Source organism: Nerophis ophidion, linkage group LG03, assembly GCF_033978795.1.
Source record: "Nerophis ophidion isolate RoL-2023_Sa linkage group LG03, RoL_Noph_v1.0, whole genome shotgun sequence".
Lineage (NCBI taxonomy): Eukaryota > Metazoa > Chordata > Actinopteri > Syngnathiformes > Syngnathidae > Nerophis > Nerophis ophidion.
In genome coordinates this window covers 89,518,036-89,529,620 of record NC_084613.1, presented here as the reverse complement: position 1 = coordinate 89,529,620, position 11,585 = coordinate 89,518,036, and positions in this window count along the sequence as shown.

The following is an 11,585-nucleotide window of genomic DNA, read 5'->3' as shown; positions in this document are numbered from 1 at the left end:
TAGGCATAGACTTTGCAGTGAAAAAGATGATTACGTCCTGCAATCAGTGCAAAGCCAGCCTGAAGAGGTCAAGAGACCGAAACGCGTCGCTGGATGGCAGGGCCAGTCATGCCCGTCACTAATTTGGCTGTGAGTGTCTGACGCAGCATGCGCATCTTTCGGGGTCTTCGGGGGGTTCCGGGGTTGGTGTGGGCGTCGCCCGGGCGGGCTGCAGACGGACTGTGCATTCCCCTTCCCCCAATCCTAACCCTAACCATAATCCTAACCAAGCCTGTGCCTCCAGTCCGTCTGGGTGGCGTCCCATCATTCGTGGGCCTTCTGGGGACTTTGTTGTGGTGTGTGTGTTGTTTGGGGCCCACAAGTTGATCACCGAAACTTGTTTCAGACACATCACTAAACAGGAATGGGAGAAAGATCAAAGCAAACATTTTAATGCTTTAAATAAACACCATGATACTTACCTGTGTGTTTGTCCACATTGTGATGCACACACCATGTCGAGTAGACACATCACAAATGTAGGATTAGTTTGGAGAGTCAAAAACATCGACACTGCAGTGTTGAGCGTGAGCCCCGCCCACTGCAGACCTCCTATATATTCTCCTCCTGTTCAAAACGGCTCAGTACTCTCCGGCAGTCGAATGGAGCACATCCTGCTGTGGAGACAAATAGAGAAGCCGTAAGTCTCGGGGATTAGAAGTGCCCCACCTACTAGGGAATTAGAAGTGTCCCAGTAGGCATAGACTTTGCAGTGAAAAAGATGATTACGTCCTGCAATCAGTGCAAAGCCAGCCTGAAGAGGTCAAGAGACCGAAACGCGTCGCTGGATGGCAGGGCCAGTCATGCCCGTCACTAATTTGGCTGTGAGTGTCTGACGCAGCATGCGCATCTTTCGGGGTCTTCGGGGGGTTCCGGGGTTGGTGTGGGCGTCGCCCGGGCGGGCTGCAGACGGACTGTGCATTCCCCTTCCCCCAATCCTAACCCTAACCATAATCCTAACCAAGCCTGTGCCTCCAGTCCGTCTGGGTGGCGTCCCATCATTCGTGGGCCTTCTGGGGACTTTGTTGTGGTGTGTGTGTTGTTTGGGGCCCACAAGTTGATCACCGAAACTTGTTTCAGACACATCACTAAACAGGAATGGGAGAAAGATCAAAGCAAACATTTTAATGCTTTAAATAAACACCATGATACTTACCTGTGTGTTTGTCCACATTGTGATGCACACACCATGTCGAGTAGACACATCACAAATGTAGGATTAGTTTGGAGAGTCAAAAACATCGACACTGCAGTGTTGAGCGTGAGCCCCGCCCACTGCAGACCTCCTATATATTCTCCTCCTGTTCAAAACGGCTCAGTACTCTCCGGCAGTCGAATGGAGCACATCCTGCTGTGGAGACAAATAGAGAAGCCGTAAGTCTCGGGGATTAGAAGTGCCCCACCTACTAGGGAATTAGAAGTGTCCCAGTAGGCATAGACTTTGCAGTGAAAAAGATGATTACGTCCTGCAATCAGTGCAAAGCCAGCCTGAAGAGGTCAAGAGACCGAAACGCGTCGCTGGATGGCAGGGCCAGTCATGCCCGTCACTAATTTGGCTGTGAGTGTCTGACGCAGCATGCGCATCTTTCGGGGTCTTCGGGGGGTTCCGGGGTTGGTGTGGGCGTCGCCCGGGCGGGCTGCAGACGGACTGTGCATTCCCCTTCCCCCAATCCTAACCCTAACCATAATCCTAACCCTAACCCTAACCCTAACCCTAACCCTAACCCTAACCCTAACCCTAACCCTAACCCTAACCCTAACCCTAACCCTAACCATTTATCTTGACACAATCCCTATGGTGGAAAAAATCATTAAAAATTTATTAAATAAAAGATTCATCAATCATAAACAGTTTACTTACCTCCTGGGCGAATCGGATCCCCGTCCTCGTAGGTTTTATTTACTCCCCAAAATCCACAAGGAGCCCCACAAATGGAGCCAGCCCCATGTCATACCCCCGGGCAGGCCCATAGTTTCCGACTGTGGGAGCGAAACCTACAGGACGGCAGAATTTATTGATTTTTATTTAACGCCACTTTCCATCAAACACAATAGTTATTTGAAAGACACATATGATTTTATAGAAAAAATTAAAAATCTGACCATTCCCCAAGAGGCCATTCTGTTCACAATTGATATAGACAGTTTATACACAAACATAGACATTGAACAGGGCATCCAAGCCGTAAAAAATATATTTGGCAAATATCGAGACATTAGCAGGCCGGACAAAGAACTCCTGCAGCTGCTCGACATAAATTTAAGGAGGAACGACTTTGAATTTAATGGGAAGTTCTTCCTCCAGATTAAAGGGACAGCCATGGGGAAGAAATTTGCCCCGGCATACGCCAATATTTTTATGGCGGAATGGGAGACCTCCGCCCTCGCAGCGTGCCCGATTAAGCCCCTGCATTACTTACGGTACCTCGATGATATCTGGGGGGTATGGGCCCACTCCGTAGAGGAGTTTGAGGTGTTCCGCCACACCCTCAATACTCACAACCCCAGTATCACTATCAAGTCCACCACCAGCCCCATGTCGGTGGATTTCTTGGACACCACCACATACAAAGGTCCAGACTTCCCCTCCACTCACAATCTGGACATAAAGGTTTTTTTCAAACAGACTGACACCCACGCCCTCCTCCACAAGACCAGTTTCCACCCCCGACATACCTACGCGGGACTGGTCAAGTCCCAGCTGCTAAGATTCCACCGGATCTGCACCAGGCGGGAGGACTTCGTCACGGCCACGGGAGCCCTGTTCACGGCCCTGAGGAAGAGGGGATATTCGAGATCCTTCCTCAGGAGACAGTTCAGGTGCTTCTTGGACCCCAAGAAGCCTCCCCCTGGTGAGTCCATGATCCCCCTGATCACGACCTTCTCACCTGCGGCGGTACAGGTAGCTAGAAGAGTCAAACAAAACTTTAAAGACTTTGTGGATAATAGTGGCAGGCTCCAAAAACATTATTTGGTGTCAGCATACCGTAAGAATCCCAACCTGTGCGATCTGCTGGTCAGGGCTCGGGTCCCCTCCACGAGAGATCCTCCCCCGACTCGGAGCAGCGTCCCCTTCAGACACATCCCGTGGCTACTTAACCGCCACAACGGGAGGGTCTTCCGGCCCCTATGCAGGGGGGACGCACGCACAAAAAACTGCGTTTACGTCATCCGATGCCAGCGTTGCCACGCCCTGTATGTTGGGGAGACGGGAAACACCATCGCCACCCGTTTCCACCAACATAGACACAACATTACTCGACAGAAGAACACCACCACCCACCTGGTGCAACACTTCCTCCGGCACGGGTGGGCTTCTGTCCGGGTTTGTGTCATCCAGCACGACTCCAAATGGAGTGCAGGCCAACGGCGACACGCCGAACGCCTGTGGATGACCAAATTGGGCACTAGACATCCGGGGGGCCTCAATGAGGCGTGAGTGCGAGCCCGCTGGGCCATAGACGGACCGTGCACACCCCTCTTATATTCTTTTTTACACTCTTTTATCGCCCTTCCCCCACCCCTTACCCTAACCCTAACCACTCTCCTTTTTCACTCCTAAAACCTACCCATCTCTCTTTTCTTTACACCTAACACCTACCCATCTCTCCTTCTCTTTATACCTAACCCTAACTCCTAACTCTAACCCTAACCCCAACCCCAACCCCAACCCTAACCCGCCTGTGCCTCTGGTCCACACACGGCTCGCGCTCCGCCCATTGGGGACCCTCCTGGTTCCACCTCTCATCCGCACCAATATACACATAATTTTTGGTAATAATACTTACCTTACTACTTACCTGGAAATCCGGACGTCTCTGGCGTAGGGGATGCCCCGGAGGTCCTGGTCTTCCCACGAGTACCTGTAAAAAAACAACAACAAAATCAAAGAAAGAACATATGATAACAACATTAAAAATACTTACCTTTATTGTCATGTCTCTCACCTGGGGTAAACGGACGTTGTCCTTTACTCCAACGACTGCAAAAAAGACACAGAAACAATACTAAAATACTTACCTGGTTACAGGGTCATGGACCTAGCTACACGGACGTACCCGGCGCAGGGAGTGCTCCGGATGTCCTTGTACTCCAACGACCTGAAAAAATACCAAAAAAATACAAAAATACTTAAAATCTCCAAAAAAATCAAAAAACCTTACAAAAATACAAAAAAATACTAAAAAACCTTTAAAAATTTCTCCAAAAAAATATTTTGGACTTGTTCGAACTCCGTTTGGAGTCACAATTACCGTTTTCCTCGGCTCAGTTTTATTGTGCTATTAATAGTGAATTTTCTTTATTTTTATCTTATTATTTCCTATTTTTGCCTATTTTATTTTATTCTATTTTATTTTATTTATTTATTCACTATTAATAATAATATAATATACCATTTACATGGTCAATGCTGTCATTGGGGGCCAATTATTGCTGCATGGATGAGTTTAGCTGAGCAGTTTGTTTCTCTAAAAACTTTCGTGTTTAAAAATTTGCCAGCTACGACTCCACCTCACTCTCAGCAGCCAATCAGCCTCATTCAACAGCCAACCACCAAACGAGCAACATCGCTCTCACTGCACACTAGCCGACTCTTTTATTTCACATCCCATTTAGCAAGTCTTGGCCTGAAGAAGGCACATTCGTGCCGAAACGTTGCATTCATAAGACTTGCCATACATTATTTTTCACCTTTTTACTATCTTTCCTCTACCCTCCCTCTCTCTTTTTGTTTCTGGCCGTGCGGAACTTTTCCCACGAGGCGAAAAGTCCGTTGACATTTCGCTCATTTTACGTTCGGTTTATACGCTTTAATTATTTAATTTAATTTATTTTACTCCTTACCTTGGAGTTTTCCATCGTTCTTCTTAGAACCGCCCTTAGTTGTTTATTTTCTTTATATTATTTTTCCTTCGAAGAAGCTGGTCTTCTTCTTCTGTGGTTTTTTTCGAAAGACATCCGGTTTGCGCTGACGTGACGTCACTGAAACGCGCCGGAGTCTTTCTATTTTATTTCTTTTCTATCAATTTATTTTTTCTTTCTACCTACCTACCTTCATTCCTATTATATTTTTACACACAATACCTATTTTACATTTAATATCACGTTCGGTTGTCGAAAAATGGCGGCGTGGCATGACGAGGAATGGGTCCTCGTCCGTCCTCGCGGACGTAAACAGCGATCGCGGCGCGAGATCACCCCGCCCCCTCGTCCTCAACCACAACACGGCCGCTATGATGATGGAGATTATCATTTTGCGGACCGTCGTCAACAACCGCCTCGTAGGAGCTACGCGGAGGTGCTGCGTGGCTATCCTGCAGAGGAGGAGGACGAGCGGGTGCGCCTCCGCAGCGACACGCGTCGCTACGGCAACCGATCGCGTGAGAGACGTGACGTACGTGGTCAGGACTACCCCACACGCGACGCACGTCGCCGGGACTACCCTACACGCGACGCACGTCGCCGCGATTACCCCACACGCAACACACGCCGCCATGTTTACTCCACCAACAACACACGTCGCCAGGGCAACGCCTCTCGTGACAGGAGTAACAGCGGCCGGCGTGGCCAGCGTTATGGTGCCCCACGGTGGGAAAATCAACATAACACATTCCAAAAAAATAAAAACAATTTTTTCAGAGGATACAAACCTCAATATTTTCAACATCCTGCACACAATAGACCCCAAAAAAACAGGGTTAATTTCCGACCTGCACACTATGAGCCTCCCAATCCCAGGAGGACGTTTAGAGCGGACAAACCTGGATTTGGACGGGGTCAACGCCCGAATATAAACAGGAATGTAAACACAACACGTCCCACCAGGGAAATTCATCCTGACAATCAGGACAGTGATTTTAGCATCAAAGCTAAAATCATCTATAACATCATTAAAATAATACACCACCAAAATAATGTGGATAGAGATATCCAACCTCAAACAATTACCAATATGGAACTCACCTTGACGACCGGAATTAGGCCAGCGGTCACTAACCCTGACACAGAAGCCCTAATAAAAGACAATGCACACAATTGGGCACAAAAAACAGTACAAATATTAAGAGAACATTATAAAAAAGCATTACAGACGGAAATCAACAAACTCAGTGCATTTATTGGGCAAAATTGGAAAGACCCATTCCAGGTGGCCTCGGCTTGGACCAGGACACACCTGGGACGCAGGTTGACCACCGAGACACTGCGGCTAGCCGAGGGTCTGGTGATCTCCATCTGTGTGGACGTTCGTGGCGTGGACGAGGGGGGTAGTCCGTCACGATCCCAGCAGACGGGGTCACCAGTCCGCTTGGATCCGTCCAGCACCCGAGTGGTGATGGAGGTAGTGCAGCCGCCGCCGCCGCTGCCGCTGCCGCTACCGCTGCCCCTACCGGTTCCAACCCTGCACGCTCCTGTGCGCGCCACGGCGTCCACCATGACCGACCCCGTGGTCGGGGACTGGTCCCCTGTGGTGGAACCGGTTCCGGGTCCTAGGGGACCGGTCACCCCGGTCCCCTTCCCGGTCTTGTCGCCTTCTTCTCTGGCTGCGGCACCATCCAGGCCCCAGAGAATGACAGGACCCCAGGAGCCATGCAGCAGTCCTCCCGACAACTCCATTGTCGAGGCTCCCCTGGTCCCGCCACCCAGGCCGCATTCGCGGGTCGAGACCGAAGTCAGGGTCCCTCCTGCGGTCTCGGACGCGCCACCGCCACCTGGGGAACAAAATACATCAGTTCTAGTCCATGTGGCGGACAATGCACAGGTGACGTCTGGCCAGCCAGACACTTCCAACTACTTACCTGAGCAGCCGGCGTCATCCCCTGAGGGGCCTCCAGGGTGGTCCCAGCTGCCCCCTGACACGCCCCCCAGTTGGTCTCAACTGGGTTCTGGCCAACCGGGACCACCCTCGCCGACTTCCTCCCTCCTGGACGCGCCCCTCCCGGACGCGCCTCTTCCGGACGTGCCCCTCGTGGACACTCCTCCTCCACGCACGCCGGTTCCCGAAGCGGGTCCAAGCTGGTCCCAATTTTTTTCGGGAATCCGGAAAGGGCCTAGAACGGTCACTTCGGCCTCTCAGCCGACAGAGGATACAGACACGACACAATTAGCCACACCTATGAGTCCGCGCAGGGGCCCCACTAGACACATCAGTACAACGCGCAAGTTGGTTGATTGGCACCTGTCTGTGGATAAGAAGGTCCTGGTGATTGGTGACTCCAATATTAGTCGTCTTCCACCTGTCCGTCTCCAGGACCTTCAGATGGACAGTTATCCAGGGGCCAACTTCCGCCACGCAGAGGCCATCCTAGAAAAAACAAAGATTAGTGTCGAAGTGGAAATGGTGGTGTTATCGTTCGGCCTCAATAACAAGGAACAAAACCCGAAGGCCACCACCTTTAAACAAATCCAAAGGGCCCTGAAGGTGGCCAAAACGGTGTTCCCGAACGCCGACATTTCCATCCCCATCATTAACTTCTCAGAAGCCCTGCCCCAGGAACATAAAGATAACCTCCACAAAATTAATACTTATATTCAAAAAAACTATAATTTCATTCCGGCACTCACCAGTGATAAGTTTGCTACGGGGAGGGACAACCTTCACTGGACCGAGGAAACGGCCAAAAACATGCTGAAGCACTGGCTTCACCATTTAAACATGGCATCCCCAAAAACCCGACCTGTCGGGGGGGTGACACAAGCACAAACAACACCACCACAAACACAAACAAAAACATTGTAAATTTGGCAAAACATTTCACACTTACCTCCTCACAGCGCTCCCTCCTCAATAAAGGCCTCACGTTCGTCCCATCCACCAACCTTAGTCCTGAGTGGCACCACCAAATGAAGTTTGACTTACAAGAATACCACAGGGGTGTCAAACTCGCGGTGTTCTACGAAAAGCAAGGGTCCCTCGGTCCGCGACCTTTCACCGCCCGGTCCGAGTGGGAGCCCTCACCCGGTCTGCTACCTCCAGAGGTCCACACACTGGTCCTAGCGGACGAGCATCCATCGCTCCTATCGGGTTGCGCCCTCGCCATTACGCCCAACCTCACGCGTGACGAAACTGAGGCCCTTCAGAGTCTGAAAAATAACAATCACATTGTTATCAAACCGGCAGACAAAGGAAGCGCTGTGGTCATCTTTGACAGGTCTCAGTATGTCTGGGAGGGCACCAGACAACTGAACGACACCACCTACTACTCCCCGTTGGCCGCACCCATTTATCTTGACACAATCCCTATGGTGGAAAAAATCATTAAAAATTTATTAAATAAAAGATTCATCAATCATAAACAGTTTACTTACCTCCTGGGCGAATCGGATCCCCGTCCTCGTAGGTTTTATTTACTCCCCAAAATCCACAAGGAGCCCCACAAATGGAGCCAGCCCCATGTCATACCCCCGGGCAGGCCCATAGTTTCCGACTGTGGGAGCGAAACCTACAGGACGGCAGAATTTATTGATTTTTATTTAACGCCACTTTCCATCAAACACAATAGTTATTTGAAAGACACATATGATTTTATAGAAAAAATTAAAAATCTGACCATTCCCCAAGAGGCCATTCTGTTCACAATTGATATAGACAGTTTATACACAAACATAGACATTGAACAGGGCATCCAAGCCGTAAAAAATATATTTGGCAAATATCGAGACATTAGCAGGCCGGACAAAGAACTCCTGCAGCTGCTCGACATAAATTTAAGGAGGAACGACTTTGAATTTAATGGGAAGTTCTTCCTCCAGATTAAAGGGACAGCCATGGGGAAGAAATTTGCCCCGGCATACGCCAATATTTTTATGGCGGAATGGGAGACCTCCGCCCTCGCAGCGTGCCCGATTAAGCCCCTGCATTACTTACGGTACCTCGATGATATCTGGGGGGTATGGGCCCACTCCGTAGAGGAGTTTGAGGTGTTCCGCCACACCCTCAATACTCACAACCCCAGTATCACTATCAAGTCCACCACCAGCCCCATGTCGGTGGATTTCTTGGACACCACCACATACAAAGGTCCAGACTTCCCCTCCACTCACAATCTGGACATAAAGGTTTTTTTCAAACAGACTGACACCCACGCCCTCCTCCACAAGACCAGTTTCCACCCCCGACATACCTACGCGGGACTGGTCAAGTCCCAGCTGCTAAGATTCCACCGGATCTGCACCAGGCGGGAGGACTTCGTCACGGCCACGGGAGCCCTGTTCACGGCCCTGAGGAAGAGGGGATATTCGAGATCCTTCCTCAGGAGACAGTTCAGGTGCTTCTTGGACCCCAAGAAGCCTCCCCCTGGTGAGTCCATGATCCCCCTGATCACGACCTTCTCACCTGCGGCGGTACAGGTAGCTAGAAGAGTCAAACAAAACTTTAAAGACTTTGTGGATAATAGTGGCAGGCTCCAAAAACATTATTTGGTGTCAGCATACCGTAAGAATCCCAACCTGTGCGATCTGCTGGTCAGGGCTCGGGTCCCCTCCACGAGAGATCCTCCCCCGACTCGGAGCAGCGTCCCCTTCAGACACATCCCGTGGCTACTTAACCGCCACAACGGGAGGGTCTTCCGGCCCCTATGCAGGGGGGACGCACGCACAAAAAACTGCGTTTACGTCATCCGATGCCAGCGTTGCCACGCCCTGTATGTTGGGGAGACGGGAAACACCATCGCCACCCGTTTCCACCAACATAGACACAACATTACTCGACAGAAGAACACCACCACCCACCTGGTGCAACACTTCCTCCGGCACGGGTGGGCTTCTGTCCGGGTTTGTGTCATCCAGCACGACTCCAAATGGAGTGCAGGCCAACGGCGACACGCCGAACGCCTGTGGATGACCAAATTGGGCACTAGACATCCGGGGGGCCTCAATGAGGCGTGAGTGCGAGCCCGCTGGGCCATAGACGGACCGTGCACACCCCTCTTATATTCTTTTTTACACTCTTTTATCGCCCTTCCCCCACCCCTTACCCTAACCCTAACCACTCTCCTTTTTCACTCCTAAAACCTACCCATCTCTCTTTTCTTTACACCTAACACCTACCCATCTCTCCTTCTCTTTATACCTAACCCTAACTCCTAACTCTAACCCTAACCCCAACCCCAACCCCAACCCTAACCCTAACCCTAACCCTAACCCTAACCCTAACCCTAACCCTAACCCTAACTCTCCTCTCCTAAACCTAACCTTTACTCTCTCTCTCATCTCACTCTCTCTCTCTCTCTCTCACTCACTCTCTCTCTCTCTCTCTCTCTCTCTCTCTCTCTCTCTCTATCTCACTCTCTCTCTCTCCTAACCCTAACCCCAACCCCAACCACAAACCTGACACGCCAGTGCCTCCGGCCTTGTTTCGGGTGGCGTCCTGCCTGCGGTGATTGTCACTCTGGGTGGCCTGCTCGGTGAGTACAAATCGTTTCACAGTGCGGGTGTCGTGACGTTACAACAAGTCGAACTTTTAGACTTGATTTGAACACATTCCAAATGGAGGGAAAGGTATATCAAAGCAAACATTTTATTGCTTTGGTCAAACATTCCGATAGTCCACGGCGTGTTTGTCCACTATGTGTTGCACATAATATGTCGATTTGACGCTTCACATATGTAGGATGTTATTTTGAGAGTCTTTTGACTCCGCTGTAGTTGTGAGCACTAGCCACGCCCACTGCAGCACACTATATAACCTCCTCCATTTGGAGCCCAGGCTCATTCCCTCTCCGGCAGTTCATGAGATACCCTCCTGCCCGAGGACACATAGGGAAGCCGTCTCGACCACGGGGTTTCAAGGAAGCACCCTTTACCCACTGGAGAAGGAGAAGAGCTCCAGTGGGCGTGGCCCAGCCAGCCTGACGAGGCCTGAAAGGCCGAAACGCGCGTCGCTGGATATTATCCGCATGTGTTTGTCACTTCATTTAAAGCCCCGATTCGATTTCTTCCAGGGTCCTTGGGGTGGCCATCGTTCGGCTTGGCGTCGCCTGGACAGGTTGTGATGGAGCGAGCACACCCTCCTCTTCTCTCTTTTCTTTTTTTCACACTCTCTCTCTCTATCCCTCTCCCTCTCCTCTCCTAAACCTAACCTTTACTCTCTCCTCTCCTAAACCTAACCTTTACTCTCTCTCTCATCTCACTCTCTCTCTCTCTCTCTCACTCACTCTCTCTCTCTCTCTCTCTCTCTCTCTCTCTCTCTCTCTATCTCACTCTCTCTCTCTCCTAACCCTAACCCCAACCCCAACCACAAACCTGACACGCCAGTGCCTCCGGCCTTGTTTCGGGTGGCGTCCTGCCTGCGGTGATTGTCACTCTGGGTGGCCTGCTCGGTGAGTACAAATCGTTTCACAGTGCGGGTGTCGTGACGTTACAACAAGTCGAACTTTTAGACTTGATTTGAACACATTCCAAATGGAGGGAAAGGTATATCAAAGCAAACATTTTATTGCTTTGGTCAAACATTCCGATAGTCCACGGCGTGTTTGTCCACTATGTGTTGCACATAATATGTCGATTTGACGCTTCACATATGTAGGATGTTATTTTGAGAGTCTTTT